An 18560-nucleotide genomic window follows, 5' to 3' on the forward strand; every position below is an offset into this window, starting at 1 on the left:
ATGAACAAGCAGCAACACCTGAGAAGAGAGAGGTTGCCCAGGGAGTAGAGGACATAGCTTGAGGTCTCCAGGCTAATCAATCCCTGGTGGACCGGGAAGCGGCCTCATACAAAAATATAAAAAAGGTCTGTCTGGCATCTTAGGACACAGCATCAGATCCCTCACTCTTCATCGGGTGGCTTGCAGCCCCATGGGAACGCACAAGACACCTGTTGCAGAAGTCTGGAAAACTCGGTACAATGATGAAGAACCTTGGCCTCTTTCTAACCTGGTAGTGACATGCCTAGTTAGTGGCATCTAGGTTCTACTCCTTACATATTAGATAGAATATCTCCTTTTTGAAGACACTAGTATTGACAGCCATAATTCAGAGTCAATCAGTTGGCCAACACATTTCTTAAATATCGAGTACATAGTATATATATATATATATATATATATATATATATACAGTATACATATATATAATATGACTCTGTATTGAACAAGCAGCGGCACTCCACAGGAAATATCAAAAGCAAACAAATTTTAATGTCAAAACTGACATTTCAGGGCCATAACAGAAACCTCTTCTTTAAGGTCTGTACACCTTGAAGAATGGGTTTCTGTTATGGCCCCGAAACGTCGGTCTTGACATTAAAATTGATTGCTTTTGATAAATCCTGTGGAGTGCCGCTGCCTGTTCAATACGGAGTCCTACATCAGTGTTCCAGGGGGCACCCAGGTGATTGCATTTACTCAGGTAGAGTGCCGGTCTGATTTCTACATATATATATATATATATATATATATATATATATATATATATATATATGGACGACATGTAGTCATAAGTCTTAATCAATATATACATACTGACTAACTGCTCCTTACCTCTATGAGGTGAAGTACCGCTATTGACTGCAAAAACCGTCATTTTGACAGACTTTTAACTAGTTTAGTTAATGAATGGTAAACTGGTCCCAGATTGAGAAAAAGTGTTGGTAGTGGATGTTTCAAGTGAAGAAAATGAAAAAATTAAATTACTCAAAGAGTAGATACACAGTACATCGGCAAGCTGTGATGACAATATCACACATGGTCATCATCTCCATTGTCTGTGTGCAGACTTCAATCAGCTTACACAATGGAGCTACCACTTGTGATCAATCGTATCATTAGAAAGTTCTAAACAAAAAAGTTATACAAGACAAAATCAATACCTCAACTTATAGGTCATTAATAAAAGCAAAGCAGTATTTGAAGATCAATCATAAGTATATGTCATTGAAATATAATCCTCAAAATGAAGCTTCATTCAAAGCTTAAATTAAAGAAAAATAATGAATTTTATAAGTCAAATTGCTGTGATTGATTCTAAATAATAAATTTGTTCAATAAACGTGGAAATAAATATACATCAAACATATCTGCAACAAAGTAGCATCTTTTGCGAACTCAGCATTTATTAAATGCAAATGAATGCTATAATCAATAAAATAATGTAAAAAAAAAATTTTTGTAAAAGCAAAAAGACAGCTCTGAGCCGGCAATAAATGTTTAATCTTCGTAATGTAATAAAGCTGAACATTTTGCAATCGGATAATCAGATTCAAGTTATAGTTATTTACATTTATTATTTGTTTGGATGGATGTATAATCTGATCGCTAGATAATATTAGTTAATAGATTCAGGGATTTAGATTTACAGTGGCTGGCATTACACATATAACCATGCCGCGTAGAATACAGATAGGAAACCGTTCTAGAATTGCAGCTCGAAAAAAAACATTTTAACTGTTTCAAGACTGGATCGATTATTCTTGAGTGGCTTCGGGTAGACTGGATTAGCCAGGCATCCTGCTGCAAATTATTGAGTGATGGTAAGTGATGTTCATGTTGAAGGGAGATTTTGTTTTATTTGTTTCGGGGGTTTTAGTGGGTGAAAATACATTCTTTCAGCATTACTGTGGGATCCTGGAGCCTGTAATGAGGATTGTTGGACAAGTCAAACACATCTATAGTCTCTGTAGCAGATTCACATAAAGTTTTACGTGAATGGGCAGAACTAACAATCTGATATATTTTAGCCAGTCTGAATAAGGATGTAGCTCTCTGTGCACCCAGTGTACACAGTGCTATCTATGCTTCAGTTTCATATGCCTCTGCTTAGCAACACGCAGATTCATTACAAGCAGGACGCACACTGTTAAAGAATATATCAAACAGCTGCAGTTCGCAACATGAAATTGTGCTGGTTACATTGCTGGAACCACCTCGGAGTTTATTAGACAGGAGGCCTCTAATTCAATTGCATAAAAAAAATAGCAGGATTGCCCTTACAATTGTCTCTGAACACTAACAGTGACTTCCCACCCATGCTAATAGGTAGAGAACACCAGCCATGGATGAGATAGGAAAAAGAAAAGTAGGCAGCCTGCAGACGATGGGGGTTATTTGGGTCCATAAGCAACGCTGCGAAATTTGCATTGTTGCTTTTGGATCAGGGCCGGATTAAGCCTTTGTGGGGCCCGGGTCACTTTAGACAGGGGGGCCACCTCCCACCTGTCATTACTGGCTGCAAACTGCACGGGAGAATATTACACTGTCAAAACACAGAGTAAAGGCAGTATAAACTTGGTCAATAGGTAACTGCTGAGGGGGTGTTATATATATATATATATATATATATATATACAACCAAGACAGTGGCACTCAACTTCAATAAGTCAATACAGAGTCGGCATAAGTGGTCGACGTTTCAAAGCCAATTTAATAATGTTGCTTCTTCATCAGGACATACGAAGAAGCAACATTATTAAATTGGCTTCGAAATGTCGACCACTTATGCAGACTCTGTATTGACTTATTGAAGTTGAGTGCCGCCACCTTGGTTGTATATTGGACCCCTGGATCTGGGATTTCCTAGAGGCACCGCCATGATAAAGCTGGTGAGGAGTGCTACCCAAGCAGAGCTCAGCACATGCCTCTCAGCCTCTGACCTTTTGTGCAAAATCTCATGGGTCTTAGTCAATTCCAAGTAATGCACTGCACACTTGTGCAGTCAGTGTGCCTTGGCTCCCGATGCTCAGCACCATTAATCAGTGTAACAATGGCAGATAGGTGAAACTTCAGCACTACCAACTTTCTCAGCTCCTGATTGGCCGCCTAGCGGCCAATAGAATCATTCAGTGGGGAGGTGCGGAAGATGAAAGATCTCTGCGCCTCTCACAGTCCGATGCGGGGAGCTGCTGGAGTCGCCAGCATGTCACAGAAGGTGACAGAAGATTAGGACTACGTCGGTTCAAGACGACAGATCTTCACAGGAGGACCTGGGTGAGTTGGATTTCCTTCTACAGGTCCCCCATGGATTTCTTCGGACCCGGATGGACGCCGACAGACGGCGCTGACATGGACATCGACAAGGAGCCGAATACCGACATGGATCCAGACCAGGACAAGGCACCGGACCAAGACCCAGGGACCTACCTACGGTCTCAAGATAGGTAAGTATCAGTATGTATGGGCTTTGGATGTATTAAAGTTGTTTTTTTTTGTGTGTCAGTGTGTGTTTATTTCACTATTTTTTTACTATGGAACTACAAGTGCCAGCGGGCCCTTTAATGCCCCGCACGCTGGGACTTGTGGTTCTCCAAGTCCCAGCTTGCGGGGGAGGCTTGCTGGGACTCATAGTTCCACAGTTAAAAACAATAGTTTTTTATTCTATTTTTTTACACTCAATCAGCCCGGTGGCCACCGCTCCAGGGCCATCGGGGACAGCACCAAGCTTCAGCCTGGTCAGGTAAGTCCTGGAGGGGGGGGGACCCTTTATTGGGGGGATCCCCACTCCCCCAGGGCCCCTGGCCAGGCTGACTGGTCAGTAGGGTGATGTTTTGGACACGGGAACTTATATAATAAGTGTCCCGCGGCTGTGACATTACCCTGCTGGCTGGTTTGGTCTGGGGCTGGTTCTTAAGATACTGGGGACCCCTAGTCATTTTGTCCCCCGTATTTTGGGAACCAGCCCCGGACCTGAAGCCTGGGGCTGGTTGTAAAAAATCGAGGAACCCCTACTTGTCGGGTTTCCTGACTTTTTTTTATTACCGGCCCGGCTCTTTCAGCCTGGTGCTGGTTACGGCTGTGGGGGGGACCCCACGCTGATTTTTTTCATTTATTTATTTAATTTTATATTTTTTAATCACTGAAGCCTGCACGGATCTGACTGATCTATTTCCTATTCTACAGTCTCTCTCCCTTTCCCCTTTCTCCCTAGGTAGCTGGCATCCCAAAATACTTATCCTCCTACTGCCCCCCCAAAAACTTAACCCTAAATTTTCAGCAGGCTACCCCCCCCCCCTGCCGCAGCCTGTCTCTAACCCTACACACTAATGCTTAGACCTAATACTCACCACTTAAGCTGAACCCTGTCCCCCCCATTCTGGCTAGCGGTCCAGCGGGAGCTCTGGCTCAGCCGGGCACAGTGGGGAGCTGGAGAGCTGGGCAGGTGGGGGAGCGGGCTGCATTCCCCCTTGGCAACAAGCAATTTCAGTCCCCATTGGCAATGAGCAATTTAAGTTCCCCTTGGCAAGAGCAATATTAGTCTCCCTTGGCAAGAGCAATTTCAGTTCCCCTTGGCAACAAGCAATTTCAGTTCCCCTTGGCAATGAGCAATTTCAGTCCCCCATGGCATTGAGCAATTTCAGTCTCCCTTGGCAAAGAGCAATTTCAGTTTCCCTTGGCAAAGAGCAATTTCAGTTCCCCTTCACAACGACCAATTTCAGTTCCCCCTGACAACGAGCAATTTCAGTCTCCCTTGGCAAAGAGCAATTTCAGTCTCCCTTGGCAAAGAGCAATTTCAGTTCCCCTTGACAACGAGCAATTTCAGTCTCCCTTGGCAATGAGCATGGAGCCCCTTGGCATCGAGCATGAAGCCCCTGGCATAGAGCATGAAGTTCCTAGCAATGAGCATGTAGGTAAGTGGCACTTATGTGTCAGATGTGTAATAGGCATTACGGTCAGTGATATAGTATGTAATGGGCATTATGGTATGTTATATAGTAGATAATGGGCATCATGTGTGGCCTTATGTGTAATTGGTATTACGGCATGTGGCTTTATGTGTAATGGGTATTACAAAGTTTGCTAAAATGTGCAATGGGCATTACGGTGTGGGGTGTAAATGTTAGGCCGTGCCCCCTTTTCACAGCGCAAGAGCCCCGCCTACTACAAATCGGGGGATGGGGCGCGAAACATTCCCTTGCTCCGGGCACTGTGGCACCTAGCTACACCACTGACAGGTTTGTCATTTTCATTCCTTCTCTATTGTATATGTGATATATAATATTTTTCACACATTTTAACATTGGAGCAACAATTTAAACACGGTCACGACCACATTTTTTCTCTTCAATTTACTGTAGTTTAGCTTTAAAACGTACTGCTTCTCCAATTGCATTCTATTTTATTTTAAATGTTCCTTTACAGTACGTTATTGATTTATGACCTTTATACAACAGTTTTATTTTCATGCAAGATATCAATTTGCTGTTATACTGCACTTTTCTAATCCTTGACCTACACAGTGGTCCTCTTAGATTTCTGGTTGCTGAATAGAGGTTGTGGGTTCAGTTACAGTACATGGTTAACAGGTTGTTCTGTTTCCTTCAGTCACATTTTTCTGTTTCTTTCAGTTCCCTCACACAAACTGGCATCTGCTCCTCAGAGGTTGCTGCTGTCATCATTTTTAATGAGGAAAATTCATCAACATACACAATGTGGTTTGCTGTCAGTCTGTAGGTATTATGACTAGAAACTATTCAAGCTTTGCTTTGTCATTTTTCTTTTCTACTGATTCCACTGGCTTTTTGACTTGATATACTGTTTGTTAGTTGGGCAGATGTATTAAGTCTGTTAAGTGATAACCGTCATTTTTCAACCCCCAGTCTTTAAATTGGCAGTTGGGAGCAGAGTGGCTGTAATTACTGCATGGCCTGGAGTTGTACTGTAGAAAATACACTATAGTACTGTGCAAGTAATATAGGGGCAGATGTACATTTTAAGCCTGGCAAAGATAGATAAAGTGGAAGGAGATAACGCACCAGCCAATCAACTCCCAACTGCCATATTTATAAGACCATTAATTGGCTGGTGTGTTATCTTCTTCCACTTTATCTCCAGTTTATCTCTTTGCCAGGCTTAATGCATCTGCCCCAAAGTAACATAGCTGTTGAGGTTGAAAAAAGACGTAGGTCCATCAAGTTCAACCTTTGAGCTAGATTTGTTGTTCCCTCTTTGAAATATTTACTTTGTTTTAACATTAATCAATCATGGTTATAGGTTGTACCCCATAATGTTTTTATTTCCAATTAATGTTTATGTAACCTTATTTTAAAAGTGTTCAATATATCTGCCATCACTAGTGGTGTTGAAAGGGAGGGGAGGATACTTTTTACCTGGACCTGAGTCTGCTGAGGGTCCCGGGTTCCGCTCCCCCCCCCCCAACACACAGTGCAGGGAGTCAGGCACTGGGGAGAGAGATGACAGGCTGCCCCCGCAGCACAGCCTCTCTCCCAAGCTCAGCACACACTGAGCAGCAATCTGTCCTTGCTCTCCCTCATTTATTTATTTTTTCACCCACTCGGTGGCCAAACCTTCCAATCTACCGGGGCCCAGCCGACCTGTCGGCGTCCATGGTCATCACATCCTCCACCTCTTCTGGTAGAGAGTTCAGGACCCTTACTGCCCTGACTGTAAAAAAAACTTTTCTTTTAAGGGTATGGCCTGTTCTTTTAGGGTACAGAATCTTTTTTCCTCGAGTCTGACCTCAAAGTGAAGAGGGTGCCTAATAGTTCATTATATTGGCCCCTGATATATTTGTACTGTACATGTTAACCATGTCTCCTCTTACCGGTAATCTCTTTTCCAGTGTAAACATTCCCAATCTGGCTAATCTATCCTTGTACCTTAAAGACTCCATCCCTTTTATTAGCTTGGTTTCCCTTCTCTGAACATTTTCCAAGTTCTGCCATGTCATTTTTGTAGTGTGGAGCCCAGAATTGCACTCCAAATTCCAGATGCGATCTAACCAGTGCCTTGTAGAGTGGAATGATTACATTTTCATTCCTAGTTTCCAATCCCATTTTATACATGCCAGTATTCTGTTTGCCTACCTTGCTTCTCCATGACACTCTCTACTGTTCTTTATTTGTTCTAAAAGGAGGGCTTCATCTCTCTTATTTGTTGGTTTCCAACTATCTCTGTCCATACGGCCTTGGTATGATTCCCAATTTTCCCCAGGGCCAATTCCATTAAGGAGTCTGGGATCTAATCCTTAGAGGTGGGGATGAGGCTCCTGGCAGTGGGTCCCAAAGGGGGATTCCCCTGTATTGCTGTGGGCCAGCCCAACTCTTGAGGATAAATAACTCAATTTTGCTGCAGCATTGCATCGCAGGGACTTTCTCGCAAGCTCTTTCCCTGCATGTGGTGAAATTATCATAGCACATATGCATCCTCAGATGATAAATTGGCTTATAAAACCTAAACCTCAAATAAACACACTGATAATTGTAATTATTCAGTTTAGTCTATGGATGGCCATCGACCATCGATGATTCGAAATCATTGATGGTTTATGGTCGATACTTTTGCCATTGATGGGGGAGAACCAGATGGTTTCCCTCCATTGATGGAATAGCAAAACGAATAGAAAATTATGTTTTGCTTTTTTTTTTTCCAAAGTGCTGGGACACTGAGCATAGCTCTGCTTCCCCCCCCCCCCCCCGACACCCACGAAGCCCTGCCCCCGTGTTTTGATTGGCCCACAAGCCAATCAATCAAACACCATTGATGGCAGTGGCACCGATGGCCATCCCTAGTCGCTGCTAGTTACTTAGAACTGAGCTGCAATCCAATACTTTTTTCTTACTCCCTATGTGTTACTCATGTACACTTAACTGGAAATTTTAATGGGAGAATTCTTGTATTCACAGCAAAGAGAGACTACTCAGTGGGTCTAACAAGCTTTGTTTTTCTGTTATCTACACTATATAAATGTTCACTATTTGCCTTCACAGTCTCTTTTTCCTGCTGTTCTCAGCTGTATTCATCAATTGATTTGCAATTGACAAACTATAAAAAAAAGTTCAGTTTCCCCGTCATTATTTATCTCCATACAATTAAATAGTCTCTAGGAGGGTACAGTTGCTACATATGTATACTAGGTGATTCATCGCACCCTACGGGCGCTCTTCACACCATCGTAAGGGGCTGTGCCCCCTTACTATGTGAACCCTTGTATTGTGTGAAGTATGTTTCTAATGTAATGAAGGATTGGATGGTCAAAAACACAAGAAGAATTTGAACAGCGCATATGTTCTGAGAATCTATGAATATAAAAATATTTAATAAACGATTGGATGGTCTCTTATAAAATGTATTCAACAACCAATAAAACAATAATATAAAACCAATCTTGTAAAATGGATTATATCAAAGGGAATCCCCCTTTAAATGGCAGGTACTGTATATCGGAGAGTCCGTTCCTATAATACCGCTAGAGATACATATGGTATGAAATAGTTACCACCCTTGATCGGGTATGTGAGTCCTCCACTGAATGTCCACAGGTCGGCCCAAGATTGGCTCAAATCACCGACATTGCTTTGTGTGGTCCTTGGATGGTCTCCAGGGTCGCTCATAGATGGAATGTTACCCAAAGCTTTTCCCAAGAAGAGATGCTGAGATGCTGGGAGCTGCTTGGAAACCCCCATTTAATGCCCTTCATTCCGGATCGCAGTCCGAACAAACCCCTGGATTTACAAATATATTGCCGTTACCAAAGACCCCACTCGCCCTACATCTCTTCTTGGGAAAAGCTTTGGGTAACATTCCATCTATGAGCTACCTTGGAGACCATCCAAGGACCATACAAAGCAATGTCGTGATTTGAGCCAATCTTGGGCCGACCTGTGGACATTCAGTGGAGGACTCACATACCCGATCAAGGGTGGTAACTATTTCATACCATATGTATCTCTAGGGGTATTATAGGAACGGACTCTCCGATATACAGTACCTGCCATTTAAAGGGTGATTCCCTTTGATTGCTTTTAAATATAATACATTTTACCAGATTGGTTTTATATTATTGTTTTATTGGTTGTTGAATACATTTGTAAGAGACCATCCAATCGTTTATTAAATATTTTTATATTCATAGATTCTCAAAACATATGCGCTGTTCAAATTCTTCTTGTGTTTTTGTATATTGATACGGGACTAACTAATCCTTGAACAGAACGGCTGCTGGTTAAACAACTCCCGACAGGCACCCCAAAGTGCTGCCAGTCCTATTTTTCCAAGGATTGGATGGTGTTGACTTTGGAGTGCCATGTGTTGGGGAGGTGCAGGTGTGGGTGTAATGTGGGTGGGGGAGGGGTAGTAGTCATTTTTTTAGCAAGTGGATGTGGGTGTGCTGTGTGTGGTGGAGGTACAGGTGCGGTGGTGTTGCAGGTGTGTGTTGCGGTGGCATGGGTGGGTGAGGGTCAGGTGCGAGAGTACCGTATGTGGGGTAGTGTGCTTGGGATTGATGTGGGTGGGGCAGTTGCAGGTGCGGGTATAGCGTGTGTGTGCTGTGAAGTGGTTAGGTGCAGGGGTGCACAGGGTGAGTCACAGGCAGTTGTGGTGGTGCTGGGTTGGGGGGGGGGGTCTAAGGATATGTGATGCTAGTTGGTAACTGCAGTAGGGAGCATGTTAAAACAGTCAGTGTCCGCAGGTGCACACCTACCTGCACCTCTTTTTTCTGCTCTCACAGGAAGCAGCCATTGTGGACAGGGGGCAGTGTTACTGTGTGTGTTTCTGGGCTTGGTTCCCTCCTCAGCAGCACATACATAAGGCAGTACAGAAACTCCTCACTTGTAGTAGCAGCGCAGGAGATCAGTAGTGTGGCCGAGTGGCTCCTCCCACAGCCAGCGTCTGGGTGTGTGGGGGCATAGAGTAGTGTGTCTGACAGGCTCCGCCCACTGGCAGTGTATGGATGTGTGGGCGGAGAGTACAGAGGCCGAACACCTCCTCCCATAGGCTGTGTCTGGTTGTAATGGGGGAGAGTAGCGTGTCTAAGCGCTCCAGCCACTGCCAGCATATGGTTATGTGGGCGGAGAGTAGCGTGTGAGAGTCTCCTCCCACTTCCAGCGTCTTGGAGTGTGGGCGCTAGTCCCTGTTGGATTTATGTGCAGTGCTGGTACAGTGACAGGAGTGAGCTGCGTGCGGCTAGCGGCTAGCCCCTGCAGTGAAGTCGCACCGGCAAAGGAGAGGGGTGTCCGATGTTGTGGGTATGGGGGTGTGTCCGGTACCTAGAGGCAGGTCCTTGTTCGGTGAGAGATAACACCTCCCCTTGTCTCTGTGATGATGTCATGGAGCTCTGTCCAGCTACTTCGGGGATAATGAAAACATATATTGACGTTTTCTTTTGTGCCCTGCTGTAGCTATATTGTGTGGGCACATGTATATAGCCATTGTTCTGTGCACACATTGTATGTATTTTCCTCTATGTCCGGGTGGCCTGTTCACTCTGTGAGTGTGTGTAAAACTCCGCCCAGCGTTATGCACACACTCACAGAGTGATTGACAGATGTAGCTAAATATATGATATATATATATATATATATATATATATACTATTATTAGATTTGTATACATACAGTAAGCAGGACGCTTTTGCATTTACTGATGATATACATATCTGCGATAAAAACCTGATCATCCCATGTCAATAAAAAAGGTATCGCCATCGTCCCACTGGAAACGCATAGAAAACAGTCCCAGGTATACATATCTGCGATAAAAACCTGGTCATCCCACGTAAATTAAAAAGGTATCGCCATCGTCCCACTGGAAACGCATAGAAAACAGTCCCAGGTATACATATCTGAGATAAAAACCTGATCATCCCACGTAAATAAAAAAGGTATCGCCATCGTCCCACTGGAAACGCATAGAAAACAGTCCCAGGTATACATATATGCGATAAAAACCTGATCATCCCACGTAAATAAAAAAGGTATCGCCATCGTCCCACTGGAAACGCATAGAAAACAGTCCCAGGTTAACATATATGCGATAAAACCTGATCATCCCATCTAAACACGAAAGAAATCGCCATCATCCCACTGAAAACATAACGAAAACAGTCCCAGGTATATATATCTGCGATAAAAACCTGATCATCCCACGTAAATAAATAAAATATAGCAATAATCCTGCTGGAAACGCATAGAAAACAGTCCCAGGTGTACATATCTGCAATAAAAACCTGATCATCCCACCTAAATAAAAAAGGTGTCGCTATCGTCCCACTGGAAACACATAGAAAACAGTCCCAGGTATACATATCTGTGATAAAAACCTGATCATCCCACGTAAATAAGAACGATATCGCCATCATCCCACTGGAAACGCATAGAAAACAGTCCCAGGTTAACATATCTGCGATAAAAACCTGATCATCCCACGTAAACAAGAAAGATATCGCCATCATCCCACTGAAAACATAACGAAAACAGTCCCAGGTATATATATCTGCGATAAAAACCTGATCATCCCATGTAAATAAAAAAGGTATCGCCATCGTCCCACTGGAACCGCATAGAAAACAGTCCCAGGTATACATATCTGCGATAAAAACCCGATCATCCCACTTAAATAAAAAAGGTATCGGCATCGTCCCACTGGAAACGCATAGAAAACAGTCCCAGGTATACATATCTGTGATAAAATCCTGATCATCCCACCTAAATACAAAAGATATACAGTAGCAATAATCCCACTAGAAACGCATAGAAAACAGTCCCAGGTACACATATCTGCAATTAAATAACCTGATCATCCCACCTAAATAAAAAAAGGTATCGCCATCGTCCCACTGGAAACGCATAGAAAACAGTCCCAGGTATACATATCTGTGATAAAAACCTGATCATCCCACGTAAATAAGAACGATATCGCCATCATCCCACTGGAAACGCATACAAAACAGTCCCAGGTTAACATATCTGCGATAAAAACCTGATCATTCCACGTAAACACGAAAGATATCGCCATCATCCCACTGTAAACATAACGAAAACAGTCCCAGGTATATATATCTGCGATAAAAACCTGATCATCCCACGTAAATAAAAAAGGTATTGCTATCGCCCCACTGGAAACGCATAGAAAACAGTCCCAGGTATACATATCTGCGATAAAAACCTGATCATCCCACGTATATAAAAACGATATCGCCATCATCCCACTGGAAACGCATACAAAACAGTCCCAGGTTAACATATCTGCGATAAAAACCTGATCATCCCTCCTAAATAAAAAAGGTATAGCCATCGTCCCACTGGAAACGCATAGAAAACAGTCCCAGGTATACATATCTGCGATAAAAATCTGATCATCCCACGTAAATAAAAAAGGTATTGCCATCGTCCCAATGGAAACGCATAGAAAACAGTCCCAGGTATACATATCTGCAATAAAAACCTGATCATCCCACGTAAATAAAAAAGGTATCTCCATCGTCCCACTGGAAACGCATAGAAAACAGTCCCAGGTATACATATTTGCGATAAAAACCTGATCATCCCACATAAATTAAAAAGGTATCGCCCTCATCCCACTGAAAACATAACGAAAACAGTCCCAGGTATACATATCTGCGATAAAAACCTGATCATCCCACCTAAATAAAAAAGATATAGCAATAATCCTACTGGAAATGCATAGAAAACAGTCCCAGGTATAGATTTCTGGGATAAAAACCTGATGATCCCACGGAAATAAAAAAGATATCGCCATCGTCCCACTGGAAACGCATAGAAAACAGTCCCAGGTATACATACTGTATCTGCGATAAAAACCTGATCATCCCACGTAAATTAAAAAGGTATCGCCATCGTCCCACTGGAAACGCATAGAAAACAGTCCCAGGTATACATATCTGAGATAAAAACCTGATCATCCCACATAAATAAAAAAGGTATCGCCATCGTCCCACTGGAAACGCATAGAAAACAGTCCCAGGTATACATATATGCGATAAAAACCTGATCATCCCACGTAAATAAAAAAGGTATTGCCATTGTCCCACTGGAAACGCATAGAAAACAGTCTCAGGTATACATATCTGTGATTAAAAACCTGATCATCCCATCTAAACACGAAAGATATCGCCATCATCCCACTGAAAACATAACGATAACAGTCCCAGGTATATATATCTGCGATAAAAACCTGATCATCCCACGTAAATAAATAAGATATAGCAATAACCCCACTGGAAACGCATAGAAAACAGTCCCAGGTACACATATCTGCGATAAAAACCCGTACATCCCATGTAAACATGAAAGATATCGCCATCATCCCACTGAAAACATAACGAAAACAGTCCCAGGTAATTATATCTGCGATAAAAACCTGATCATCCCACGTAAATAAATAAGATATAGCAATAATCCCGCTGGAAACGCATAGAAAACAGTCCCAGGTGCACACATCTGCTATAAAAACCTGATCATCCCACATAAATAAAAAAGTTATCTCCATCGTCCCACTGGAAACGCATAGAAAACAGTCCCAGGTATACATATCTGCAATAAAAACCTGATCATCCCACCTAAATAAAAAAGGTATCGCCATCGTCCCACTGGAAACACATAGAAAACAGTCCCAGGTATACATATCTGCGATAAAACCTGATCATCCCACGTAAATAAATAAGATATAGCAATAATCCCACTGGAAACTCATAGAAAACAGTCCCAGGTATACATATCTGCGATAAAAACCTGATCATCCCACATAAATAAATAAGATATCGCAATAATCCCACTGGAAACTCATAGAAAACAGTCCCAGGTATACATATCTGCGATAAAAACCTGATCATCCCACATAAATAAATAAGATATAGCAATAATCCCACTGGAAACTCATAGAAAACAGTCCCAGGTATAGATTTCTGGGATAAAAACCTGATCATCCCACCTAAATAACAAATACATCGCCATCGCCCCTCTGGAAACGTATAGAAAACGGGTCCAGGACTCAATCTTGATATTCAAATGCTGGTTTCCTTATTTAATTATATTGCCTTGTTGTTATAAACCAATGCATATGCTAAATAAATACTGTATCTTTTTTCTTTAATATAAATATATAATTTAAAAGCTTAATGTGCTTGCTGAATTTTGTAAATTCTCAGTTGAAGTAAAAAAAATTGTGACATCTAGAGGTGCGAATAGGAACTTCAGGCAATCATCCCGATCATCCCTTTTTGTGATCATCCTTTTAGTACATCCCTAACCTATATCATAAAAGGTGAATGCTGCTCCTTACCTCTCTAGGGGGAATTCAAGTGTTTTTGGTGCCAGTAGCCACTAGATGGTGCAGACGAAGCAATTCAAGTATTGCTCCTTTTGGGTCGCCGATGCTTACACTGTTATGTTGTCCTGTCATTTTGATTGGCTGGTAATTACTGCTGTATAATTTGTGAAGCAGGTAAATATTAGCATTTAAATGTGATCCTTAATGCAGCATTCACAGATGTTTTTACATATACAGGGTGAAGAAAAAAATCATAACCCAGAGATTTCCAAGGTTAATATAAAAAATATGGATACTGCTATTCAAAATTTTAGTACATAATTAAAATGTACATGCAATTGTTTATTTTCACTTAGCTTTGAATAGGATTTTATCACTGCCTTCAGTTTGTCAATAGTTTCTGGTCAATGTTTGTAGAACTCAGCTCTCAGATGTCCCAGTTTGCTGTGTGGTGGCCTTACATTAGGCATGTCCAAACTATGGCCCTCCAGCTGTTGTGAAACTCATACCTCCCAACTTCCGTCCGGAGGAAATAGGGACACTCGCGCGGCTTGGCCGTGCGAGCGCCCGAAAAGGGGGCGGGGCGTATGCAAATGAGGGCGCGGCTTATGCTAATTAGCCGCAACCTCATTTTCATACGAGAATAGACGCTGTGCGCATGCGCACAGCGTCTATTCTACTACATTGGGGGGTCTCCCAACTGCCACCCCCCGCAGCGGGACAATGCCTGCCGCGGGTGGGACGTCGGGACAGGACCCGAAAATCGGGACTGTCCCGACGGAATCGTGACAGTTGGGAGGTATGGAAACTACACATCCCAGCATGACTTGCCATAGTTTTAGCATTCCCTTATAGAAAAACTGTGGCAGGGCATGATGGGACTCAGAAAACAAAAATTCTGCTTCTTAATGTAGTCAGACAAATGAGTGAGCTTCTTCAGGAATTTGCAGTGATTACATCGGAAATCACTGATCATCGATAAACTTGTGTATCATGAATGAAATTCACCATTTGGGTGAGAAGAACATATTCGTAAACCAGGAGAAAATAGTTAAACTACATGAGATCTGGATTTGATTTTTCCTGAGCTGATGTTATATATATATATCAATAGCAACTTTATTGATATGTTCAGGAATTTCATTCAGTTTCTGTTACAAGATTCCCATAAAGAGAGTCCTAACAGTACCCTTTGCTCAGTCAGTGCAAAAAGCCTGCGTCCTCATTGTCGGTACAAAACCACTAATCTCCCAGTTGTGACATGAGCAAGGATAAAATTGTGTGGAGAGAGAGAATACTAGCTACACAGAGAACCATTACAGTCTTCTCTCACACAACAGGGTCATCCACACATAAAAAAGAAAGAAAAACTAAAGTGAAAAAAAAAAAAAAACAGCTTTGATATTGTCCTGATATCGACATCAGTATAAAAAGTATAAATTCTGATAATGCTACGTTTGAGAGATGTGAGCGATTAGACATCCCTGTTTACATGTGCAGTAGCAGTAATTGTAATAACGTAACTGTAGTACAAAAGTATGTTTTCCTGTTGTTGTCCATTTTCTGTGAATAATAAAGTTAAAAAGATATGTTTTGAGGGTTGGGTACTGATTCCAAACAGTTAGAATTCTAACCATCAGAACCTGCAGGATGTCGGCAGTAAAAATGCTGACAATCTATTGGTAGGCATTCTGTTGTTTACCCTATCTCCAAGGGTATGGGTCATAGGGTCCACACTATGTCCACACTTCATACATTAAGTCGACCCCTAACGGTCGACATGGCTTAGGGCAACACATGAAATAGGTCGACAGGTCTAAGGTTGGCAAGGTCGGAAGGTTGACACCAACATTATGTCGACATTTGGAAGGTCGACATGGTTTTTTCACATTTTTCGTGTCTATGTTGGTGTAAGTTGACATGGATACTGTATTAGTGTGCTGCGTCCCATCGCAAGGCTTGCTGCGCTTGCCATGCATCTGGCATGGTGCCTTGCTGTGCTAGGCACACTATTCTATTCTCCCTCCATGCCCTAGTATATTGTAGGGCAGTCATTCCCACCCACGGTCCTCAAGGCACACCACAGTGCAGATTTTCTGCCCCCCCCCCCCCCCCGCTTCTGCATGTAAAAATGGCACATCAATGCCAAATCATAACTGAGCCCTTGTGAGCTGAAGGTGGAGCTGGTGGGTCAGACTTTCCTCAGGACAAGTCGGCTTAATGTATGGGGGCCTTTACATTAGAGGAAGAGGCGGGGCCCTCACACAGAGTGGACCAATCTGGCAAAGTAGGATGTTTCCTGATCTCTGGCAAAGTCTGTTTAATCCTCATTGTTGGTTGTAAATGGATATTGCAGAAATTGTCCTATATGCTCGCGCCAAATTGCAAACAAGAGTGTACAGTAACGTAACAGTACCGTATCTATAGAAAAGAAATATATATTTAATTAGTAAACCCCTTATTACGTAAACACTGGAGTGCACTTTAACGTTATATGAAAACAACCAAGATAACAAACGGCAATGTAAAATAAAAACCCAGAAAGATAATAAAAAGCCAGTTTCCTATTCCTCTCTTTTGTTTGTTAAGAATCATTAGACATTTCCAGCGGATGTCCATAATGTTATTGTTGTCCCCTTGAGAAGCAATGGCTTTTACAGTGGTGTCTTATTTATAGGAGGCTGTGTATTTTATGGCTGCTTTTATGTCCTTGACATCTTTTTGCTTATCCCTGAGCAGAAGGCTGCGCCTTTATACTGTAGTTTTAATAATGTATCGGATATACTTTCATTGCTAGTTGCAAAGATACTACTTTATTTCCCCGTGGCAACTACCAAATGCTAAAATCTCTGGTAACGACAAATTCTGCATATGAGCGGACATATGTGCCTACGACACGTTTGTTTTAACCCTTGTAGGGTTACCGAAAGCATTGGTCCAGGAACATTTAAGGTTCCCAGAGTAATACATGGGTTATTAATGTGTTTCTCTTTCTGCTTTACTGCGCTGCTCCCATCTGTTCGGCTTTCTGTTCAGTCCTATTATTTTTCTTTCCTCTTTTTTTACACATTCTGTTTCTCCTCTTATTTCATATCCTCATCACCTTCCGTGACAGTTTCAAAATTGTTAAAGTCCATCACTCACACAGCCCTCTCCAGCTGTCAGAGAATACCCATAAGTCACTCATCTTTCAGCGCACGGAGGATATTTAGTCAGAGGAATTTTTTTTGTTAACATTCATTTTCACAGAGATTATGTGACTATGTCAGGCAGCGGGGTTCCTACAGTACATTATAGTCGTGCGCTGGCTAAAACAATAGCATAATGAGAGATTGGACCTGCAGGAGATCTCTTTTTCAAAAATAGTAGACCGGTAATTGAAGGGGTTATTCTTATCAGCTCGGTAAACTATGAAGCTCCTGTAGGGCTACCCTGCCGAATCCAGCCCCCGCCAAAATACATACCCTCGCTTGCCGCTGCTGCTAGAGGAGAAATCATTCGATGGTCGCCTACCATCGAACGATTTCTCCTGCCTTCGCAAATATAAGTCAGTCTCAACTGACTTATATTTGCGGACGCCATGATGAAGACAGGGCAGGCGGCAAATGTCATGTGATGTCAGCCACTCACCGCCAGCAGGCATCAGCCCGTCTGCGTACCCTCGGAAACGCCCAACATTTTCAAACGTTGGGCGTTCCCATGGCCCAGCGCCACCATCGGTCCCATCCCTCCCTCCCCTCTATGAACAGCCTGGCGAGCGAGCAAGTCGCTGCAGCCGTTCGTAGTCGGGGGTTTGCACATGCACACACCCCACCCATTGCCACCACTAGGCAGCTTTAGGCATTTGCGTGGGGCGGCCAGTTGAGGACGGCAACTGGGAGAAGCCACTCCCCCCACCTCAGTTGAGTCTGGTGATCGGCGCCGGAAAGTCCCCACCCTCCCTCCCCTTTCACTGTGCAGGTGAGCGGTGCCGCAAACCCCCTCCCTCCCCTGAAACATGCAGGATACAGCCGCAGACCCCCCCCCCCCCCATGTAGCAATACGACATCAACTCCCATCCCCCTGGAACAGGTCGGCGGCGGCAGAACGCCCCCCCCCCCTGCGGCACCCGCACCCGGAATCCCCCCCCCTGCCGATGGAGCAGTGGGGCACTGGGGTTCCTTACACCGGCCCTGGGGGTAGGGGCCGAATTTGGATCACTACGAGTGAAT

General features: G+C 43.0%; 1 protein-coding gene and 1 long non-coding RNA gene across 2 annotated transcripts in view; both read right to left on the reverse strand.

Annotated features, from left to right (window-relative positions):
* The window catches only part of LOC146042459 (carbonic anhydrase-related protein 10-like), a 276357-nt gene that overhangs the window by 135246 nt on the left and 122551 nt on the right, over positions 1-18560 (reverse strand). The gene's annotated exons all lie outside the window — the stretch shown is intronic.
* LOC146042462 (uncharacterized) lies at positions 1528-10129 on the reverse strand. The gene is made up of 2 exons (XR_014463879.1): positions 9764-10129; positions 1528-1963 (listed from the first exon to the last, which is right to left on the reverse strand). It is a non-coding gene; the product is annotated as an uncharacterized LOC146042462 (long non-coding RNA).

The sequence above is a fragment of the Crinia signifera genome, chromosome 19 (assembly GCF_055691185.1).
Source record: "Crinia signifera chromosome 19, ASM5569118v1, whole genome shotgun sequence".
Taxonomy (NCBI): Eukaryota; Metazoa; Chordata; class Amphibia; order Anura; family Myobatrachidae; genus Crinia; species Crinia signifera.